Source organism: Mastomys coucha, unplaced genomic scaffold (assembly GCF_008632895.1).
Source record: "Mastomys coucha isolate ucsf_1 unplaced genomic scaffold, UCSF_Mcou_1 pScaffold11, whole genome shotgun sequence".
Lineage (NCBI taxonomy): Eukaryota > Metazoa > Chordata > Mammalia > Rodentia > Muridae > Mastomys > Mastomys coucha.
In genome coordinates this window covers 32,471,992-32,480,512 of record NW_022196893.1, presented here as the reverse complement: position 1 = coordinate 32,480,512, position 8,521 = coordinate 32,471,992, and the positions used below count along the sequence as shown (strand labels likewise).

General features: G+C 55.1%; 1 protein-coding gene and 1 long non-coding RNA gene across 2 annotated transcripts in view; one reads left to right on the top strand and one right to left on the bottom strand.

The window, feature by feature from the left end:
* The window catches only part of LOC116079982, a 2,286-nt gene extending 1,135 nt beyond the window's left edge, over positions 1-1,151 (bottom strand). Inside the window, exon 1 of the long non-coding RNA XR_004114269.1 lies at positions 236-1,151. This is a non-coding gene — a long non-coding RNA (uncharacterized LOC116079982). The remainder of the gene's footprint in view (positions 1-235) is intronic.
* The window catches only part of Fignl2 (fidgetin like 2), a 28,497-nt gene continuing 20,051 nt past the window's right edge, over positions 76-8,521 (top strand). The window contains exon 1 of the mRNA XM_031356152.1: positions 76-259. The gene's annotated coding sequence lies outside the window, so the exon portion shown is untranslated. The remainder of the gene's footprint in view (positions 260-8,521) is intronic.

The following is an 8,521-nucleotide window of genomic DNA, read 5'->3' as shown; positions in this document are numbered from 1 at the left end:
GCGGGCGAGGGGAGGCGGGGTGGGGGTCCTGCCTGCGGGGGGAGCCTGGGCCGCCCCTTGTCCGGCCACCCCCACTGTCCAGTCCCGCTCCCGGCCGCGGCGGCCGCAGCAGCCGCAGCAGCAGCGGCCCCAGGATGGTGAGCGCCGCTGACCCCCAGCCCTGGCCCGTCGCCCCCGGCCCGCGCTCCCGCCCCGGCCCCTGGGCCGGACGCCCCCCCAGGCCGCGCACACTCACCTAGGACCCGGCCGGGATGCCGAGGTACGCGTCTCAGGCCGGGGAAGGGGCAGGCGCGGGAGCGCGCGGGCGGGCCGGGGGTCAGGGGGTGGCGACTGTGCGGTCCGATGTCCAGAGCTTTGTCCGCGGGCGCAGGGCCGTGTGAGGCCCGGGGAGGGCGGGGGCTGAGGGACAGGGGGCCCAACTAGGCGGAGGTCGGAGGGCAAGGCCGGGAGAGACTCGAGAGGGTGCGTCGGAGCCCAGGGTCATTTCCCCGGAGGAAGGGGGCGACTAGCGATGAGATCGCCCCTCGGCCGCCGACGGGCACCCGCTTCACCGGCCGGTCTGGAACCGAGGAGGTGGTGGTGTTAGTGAGCGGCGGACTCCGGGGAGTCTGCGGGCTTGGGGAGTGGGAGCCAGGATTTGCGGGTTCGGGTCCCAGAAGGATCCCGCGGCCTGAGCCCGAGGGCCGGCCCGCAGGCCCCTCCCACTCCGTCAGGTCTTTGTCCAGCGGCCCCTGAGTGTGCGGGAGGGGGTGGGGGCTGGGTTACTGGCCTGGAGATTCCCCAGCATCGTGACGGGGCAGTGACAGGAGACTGAGGCCATTTCGGTCTCTGCGCTCCTAACGCACACGCCCTTCGTTTCTCCTCAGGACGGGACAGTAGTCCCAGCTCAGAGTTGGGGTGTTCCACGAAGCTTCGCTTACTTTCACCCGTGGGCCATTGGTTACCCGGAGTTCCCAGCTCTTGCGAGAGCCCCTTAAACTTCCCCGCTTCTAGAGCCTTATGGTCTATGCAGAGATTCCCACTTCCAGACCCTTGGTAGAGGGTCCCCTGTAGATTGTTGGGCACACAGTAAGAGCTTAATAGATGTCGGCTTCCTCCCGGACCTCTCGGGTCCAGTGGTTCCCGCTGGCGGAGGGCCTGTGAGCGTTCAGCGCCGGGGAGAGCGAGAGCAGCCTGGAGCCTGCGCCCCGCTGAGGCCCGGAGTGCAGGGGTGGGTGGGCGGGTGGGTGGGCTGTTAAAGGGACGGTCACTAAATCAGGATTAGGCCGTGGGGCTGTCAGGCTGCCGGCCCTGTCTCCATGGATACCTAATTTGGAGGAGAATAGAGGACGGAAGAATGTTTGTGTTGTCCGCCCGGGCAGTAGGGGCTGAGCGGGCTCCTGCTTTCAGCCCAGTAGCTAGGTTGGGGATTTGCTCCCCTTCCCACTTCAGGTTTACAGTCTGGGAGCTTCTCGGTTCTTGAGGTTTGACACCTCCCCTGGAGCCACCCAGTATTTGGAGTGGGCCTAGAGATGCAGCAGTCCAGAGACCTCTGACTCTACGGGGTACTTTTGGACCCTGCCAGAATCCCACCCGGAACCCCTGAGCATCCTTACGGAACCTCCCGTCCCCCCAGCACCCCTAGGCAGGGTGCGAACGTCTTTCTCTGGGGTTTAGTCCCATCCCCAGGGACAGCCGTAACAGGGTGCAGGGGGTGCCGATCTGCAGTGCTCCAGGAGCGAGTTTTCGACCACCCTGAGCTGTGGGCAGGGGGGCGGGGCGGGGACCTTCTCCAGTCGCCCGAAGAAAGGGGAGGGTCTTGCTTGGATGGCCCGGGAGGGCGGCGTGACAGGCCTCGTAAATCGCCCTTCCCCGCATTTAGCACCATTTCATTTATTTCTATTTGATTCCATTGGTGCCCGCAGCATCCAGAAGCGACCCTCACGCCCTTACTGTATGGTCTTCTGAGGGAAGCCCCTTTTGGGCCAACGGGAGTTTAGTTGAAAGGCAGGATTGGAGTTGCTCTTTCTCAATGTCCCTAGGAGTAGGAGAGGGGACTGGATGACCAGGGATGCGGTGGGCCTCCAAGGACCTGCGTGTTCTTTGGCTCTGGGGAAGACAGTGGCCAGAATGAGGGTGACCTAGTCAGACAATTCCAGAACACAGCCAGATCAAGGCAGGGAATAGGAAGGCAAGAGAGGAACCCAGGCCCCAGTGTGGTACTCCAGAGTCCATTCCTGCCTCTTTTCTGGTCATCCATGGCCACAGCTTTTCATGGACCAAGAGTCTCTCCCCTCCCCTGCCTGGCTGCAGCTTTATAGCTGAATCTCAGGCTCTCCACGCAATTTCACGCCTCTCTGCCTTTGCTCCTGCTGTTCCTTCAGCCAAATGCCTTCTCCATTGTCCCGGTCTTGCCACAACCTCCTCATTCTTTAAGGCCCAGCTAGGATGCCCCATAACCCCCGTGTAGCCTCCCCAGAGTCCCCAGCTTTGTCACTTGCCCCTCCCTCCATGGTCTCCTAGCGCTGCACCTGTATCTTTTTCATTGTGGCTGGGTCCAAACTAGGCTCTGCCTCCAGGAGGCCAGCATATATACACTTGTGCATGCCTCACCGTGTACTTTGTACCGTTTGGGTACCCATAAATGTTGGCTGGGTGAGGAAAAGGAGCTTTGTGAAGACTTTGACCCGGTGGCCCGCAAAACCTGGAATCCGGTCACTTTGGGCAAGAGGCTCTGCCCTCTGGGGTGGTGGAGCCCCCGAGTGGCTCAGCCCCTCCTTTCTTTCTCCCCTCCTCCTTGATGACCCTCCCCACCCCCCAGTCCAGGGAGGACTTTGCTCCTTTCCTTCTCTACAGACCTGCATTCTTCCCCCTCACTCCCGCCATTATCATCCTGTTAAACAGAGAGGCCAGTCAGGATCCATATGGATCACATTAACAATTGCTTATTATCTGGCTGAGACACCCCCCAACTCCCCACCACTCGTTCCTACTGCAGCAGCTCTGAATCCTGAGGAGCCTTGCCTCCCCTCCCCCCACCCCTGGTCACGAAGGAGGTCAGGGGACAGGTTGGTGGGTTGCCCCCTCCTTCCTTGACCCCTCTAGAGAATTTTGCCTCTTCTTGCCTTGGCACTTAATGACTTCGTCACCTTATTTAATAAAAACCAGACTCCGCAGGAGGCTGGCTCAGGAGGTCCCAGGGCTACATACTGGAAGGTGACCAAGGCCTGGTAGACCTTTGGTCTGTTGCCACCAGTGGGCAGAAGTCAGAGGAAAGGATGAGCCATAGTCACCTGCAGTCTTAGTAATGGTTAGCTCTGCTGTCTCCTGGGAACTAGAGGGCTAGTAAGGTAGAAAGATTCTTCGAGTTGTGTGACACTGAATTCCAAGGCTTTCCCTGCAAAGAAGAAAGAGAACCACTGTAAAACTGCATGCGAGGACTCTAATCCCAGCACTAAGCAGGCTAAGACAGAATTACCCCCAGTTCAGAGCTAGCCTGGCCACACAGTGAGTTACATATCAGCCTGGGCCACAGAGAGAGTTACATCCTTGTCTCAAACCAACCATTATCACAATGATAAAAAGGGCCCAGGCATAGCTCAGGGCTACAGAATACCCATGGTGACCCCACCACACCCAGGAGTAAAACAAGAACTCTGGTGTTTCCTGGAGCCACCGCAGAGTTAGCTTGAGTGGCAGAGTGGGTTGAGTAGGGCTTTAAAGTAGACATAACTAGAGTCTAACATGAGGGCTGGAAGTTAGCTCACTAGTAGCATATTTGGCTAGAATGTATAAAGTCCTGGGTTGGATTCTTTTTTTTTTTTTTTTTTTCCTCTTCAAGACAGGGTTTCTCTGTGTAGCTTAGCTGTCTTGGAACTCACTCAGTAGACCAGGTTAGCCTCAAACTCAGAGATCTGCCTGCCTCTGTCCCCTGAGTGTTAAGAGTAAAGGCGTGCCCCACCATTGCTGGCCTCTGGGTTGGATTCTGAACCACTAGGCTAAGACAACACACTGTGGGTCTCTATGTCTTGACTTACAGAGCCTGCAGAAATGAAAATGTCCCCAGGGAAAGTGCACTGTCACCAGCTGACACCGTGATACTCTGTATTCTCCTTTAACGGCTCTTGAACCCCTGAAGCCCATAAGGAGTATATCTAGAAGCCCTCCCCTGGTCCGGCCCTTCTGAGGTTCTGAGAACAGACAAGGTTTTCTGACCTCACTGGGCGTTCGTCCCATGGCAGGGGGACTGTTTGTACTGCAGAGTGTCACTGGCCGGGGACTGCAGGAGCAACCTGCCAAGCATGGCAGCTACTGGCACAGCTTTCAACTGTGAGGGATCTTGATGCTCCCCCTTCTGATGTATGGCTTGGAAGCACCAAGTTCCCCTTGGGAAGTGAGCTAAGGAAGGTGTCGCGTGCCTCAGTGAGAAAGCGAATGAGCAGGGATCGAGGGGCTGGTGTTCGTGTATGACCCAGTCCATAGGGCTGCACTGGCTGTGAAGGGGACAGTTCCCTGGCTTGCCACACCAAGAAAACGCTACAGCGGTGTGGCTCAGCGCCTTGCCACCTTCAGTTTCAAACTGTGGACAGCTTTAGAATTCACCTGTTAGCTGGAAGTGGGCCGGAGTTCACAGTGAAGAGCCGAGCCCACGCTCATTCTGTCTTCTTTCATTACTATTGCAGTACTGTAGCTTGGAGTCGGGGCCTTGTGCATGCTAGGTGGGCACCCCATCGCTGGCTTCTATCTCTACACTCTCAAGCCTAGTCCAGTCAAGTCCTGGACTCCCAGGCAGCATCAGCATAAAGAACAGGGCTCAGGAATCATACAGACAGGAGAGCCAGCATGCACAGAGGCCTGAGGTAGCAAGGCGCTGAGCACACCGCTGAGCCAGCATGGACAGAGGCCTGGCACACCTAGACCAGTGACAAGATCAGTCGTTGACACAAGGACGAGACCATGGTTCACCTTTTGACCCCTGGGTGGATCCCTACCTCCTGTGGTGACCCAACAACACATCACCATCCTGTAAGGATCTCAGCCGTGTTCCCTGAGATTTCTCTCCCATCGAGAAGGTTTTCATACTTGGAGCCAGAGTTAATCTCTCTCAAAACCCCCTTTTCACATTTATTGATTGATTGATTGTGTGTATCTCTGCACTCGTTGGGAAGTCGGGAGACAACTTGGAGGAATTAGTTCTCTTCCCACCATGTGGGTTCCGGAATGGAGCTCAGATTGACAGGCCTGGCAGCAAGTGCCCTTTACCTGCTGAACCATCTCGCTGGCCCCTATAAGATCTCTTAGGTCTCAGCCTCACACTGGGGTTGGGGGGAGGGTGGTGCCAGCTCCAGTGTTCTCTGCCACAGGGCTCTAACATGAACAGTGGTTGCTGTGTGGTTGGAGGTCATGTTCAAGGTGGCTCATCCAATGCCCATCCATTGTTTTTATGTGGTGTCGCCTTTAAGGAACTTTAAAGATGCTGGGCTCCAGCAAAGAGGCAAAGACAGGCTTTGGTCCCAAGACTTACTGAGTAGAAGGGAATCTTTGAGGGTGTGGCCACTCAGAACTGTACAGAGTGGCTTGGGAAGAGGCTGGGAAGAATCCTGGGAAGGGGCTTGTCCTTGGGAGTCTGTGTCAGTGGGAATCAGCAGGCAACTGGGACAAGGGTCACTTAGCACTGGCCTTCCTGCAGCTCAGAGTACCTTTTGACCCTTGGATGCTCCAAGTCTGGGGAGGCGTTTGTTCCCTGAGGTCATAGGGAAGGAACTAGTGGTTACTGTACACTTCCCAACTGCCGGCAGCCCCAGCACACCATGACTCTATCCCCACCTGGGCGATGTCTGTTGGGGACAGACAGAGCTCTCTAGGGACCCTGGCCACCAAGAGAAGTCACCTCTTTTGCCTTGTTCCGAAGAGATAGAGCAGTTCATAGATGGCTTTGCTTCTCAGAATTACCAGAAGCTAGGGATTTTCCATGAGTGGAAGTTTATTTGATTATCTTATGGCTAAGAAGTTCAAGTGCATAGGGGCTCTGGGAAGGGTAAGGGCACATGGGCATTAAGCTGAGGCAGAGGGAACTGGATAGGGGCCTAATACTTGCCAGATGGGTACTTTACTGCTGATTCATACCTTGGCTGGACAGGAATCCATTTGTAAGGACAGAGCCTTCATAGTTCAACCACTCCTTTAAGGGATGGGGGTATCTGTCTGTTTCTTTCTTTGTCTCTTGATTTCTGTTTTTTTTTTTAAAAATTAATTTCATTTATTTATTTTAAAGTCAGGGTCTTACTGTGTAGCCTAGGCCGGTCTAGAGTTCCCTGTAGCACTGACTGGCCTGAGGCTTCCAGAAATTTAGTTTTCCAAGTGAGATGTGGGCCATCACACCCAGCTTCATCATGGGTTTTAGCAAGGAGCCTCAGACTTAAAGTTCCGGGCCCTTTCTCTAGAAGAGCTTCCTTTGCAGGCAGACCATGTCCTGTGGGGATGGCCTCTTCTGTCTCTTGTTTTCCTACTGTCCCACTTTCTTCAGGCCTGAGGTTTAGATCCCCAGCCCCTCACTGAGAAACGTGGAGCTGGGTTACTGGGGGTGAGGGAGTCTGTGAGTTCAGCTTGGGACCCATTAGGTATCCAGCAGGTGCCCACCCACCTGGGAACCGCAAGGGAGCTTCCCAGAGGACAGGATGGCTCCAGTGTAAGGGCAGTGTTGGATGTCCGGTGTCTCTGTGGGTGGGGAGCACAGCAGCTCCAGGCTTCTAGAACCTTCCATCAGGCTCCCTCGCCTTCCATGAAGCCAGAAACCTTTCATGGAACTTTTGCTATTTGTCAAGGGGTGATAAGTGGTGTTCACTTTCTCTGAGTGTGAGAGTGACTCAAACCACTGTCTGAAGTTAACATTGAGGACAGAGGTCCTCAGAGCCAGGCCATAGCAACAGCTTTAGAGCTCTGGGATTGACTGGATGAGAGGAGGTGTTAGGGAGCCTTACAAATGGTGAGAGAGACCAATTCCGACGGAGGAGTCAAATGATATCCCCATCTTGTTAGCTGTTAAATCAAATGGTATCCTTTTGGCCCGCCTGTTCTGGCCTGTTGACTTAGACAAGGGAACTGTACCTGATTTCCTTATCTGTTACAAGGGAACGCCACTCTCGGATTCTTGTGGAAACTGGCATATTGAAGTGGGAAGTCATGTGCTGAGAACCCACCAGAGCAAGCAGAGGGCTTGCTTAGTCTTTGCTTAGTGTTCTCCCCCAGTTTCTCCTGCTCTCTCTGTCCAGGTGGCCCTGCAGCTATGGGAACCACCTCCTTAAGGACAGCCCTTCCCACTCAGCACCCAGGTGGACCGGCCTGGCTGCATAGCTGAGTGATTCATCTCAGCACCCCAGGGCTGAGGAGAGGAGAGGCTGGGAGGGCTGCCTGCCTGCCTGGAGATTTGGAGGAGGGCTGAATGGGGGCACGTTTGGGGCCAGGGGAAAAGGGTCATGCAGACTTTAAGCCGTTTAGAGCCTTCCCACACCAACTCAAGGAAACTAGATCCTAGGTCTGGCTGAGTGGAGGCGGAACGTGGAGTGTTGAAGGAGACCCTGGGCTGCTGGCCTGAGTCTTGTGCTCCAGGACCTCTGGGAAGTTCATGGATAAGGACAGTTTCCAAACACTACTCTTTTCCTTTGTAAACAAGCACAATCTTATGTGTACAATGAAAAGTATGTTTGAGAAATGGTCACAGACTCCCCAGCTGCCGAAAGGGCCTATGGCTTAAAGTCTGACCAAGTTCCCCAAAGGTTCCTTCTCTCCTGCCCATCCAGCACCAAGCCCCAAAGGTCAGAAGACCTTCCATGCAGACTCACTAAAAGACGGACTGCTAGAAAGCAGTGTCCCAGCTCAGCCGAACAGAAGCTGACAGCTTCCTTCCTTGGTGCCCGTGCCTTCCCCACACGCCCCCAACTGCCCTTGGTGCAGGCCTGCACTGCTCTCTCTGCAGAAGTGAAGAGGGGCTGAGCCTAGAGGGCAGTTGATTTGAGGTGGGCCAGGTCCTCGAGTATTCAGAGGAAAACCCAAAGCTTCTCTCCAAAGAGTAATGACAGAGATAGGCTCAGTGCAGGCTGTGAGCTTTTTTTTCTGGAATTGTTTTGCTGGGTAGTTGTTTGAACCTGAGGATGTAGAACCTGAAGCTCCAGAAGGCTGCTGTCCTTAAATTATTATTAAAAAGCAGTATGGGCTGGGCAGTGGTGGCGCATGCCTTTAATCCCAGCACTTGGGAGGCAGAGGCAGGCGGAATTCTGAGTTCGAGGCCAGCCTGGTTACAGAGTGAGTTCCAGGACAGCCAAGGCTACACAGAGAAACCCTGTCTTGAAAATCCAAAAAAAAAATAAAAATAAAAAAAGCAGTATGGACCAGCCTGTAGTCCTAAGGCCTTGGTTCACCTCACACATACCATCTGTATCTGGGGAGCTGATGGGGGAGGGAAAGGATAAGGAGCAGGCATGTGTGTGTGTGTATGTGTGTGTGTGTGTGTGTGGGATAAGGAGCGGGCACGAGTGTGTGTGTG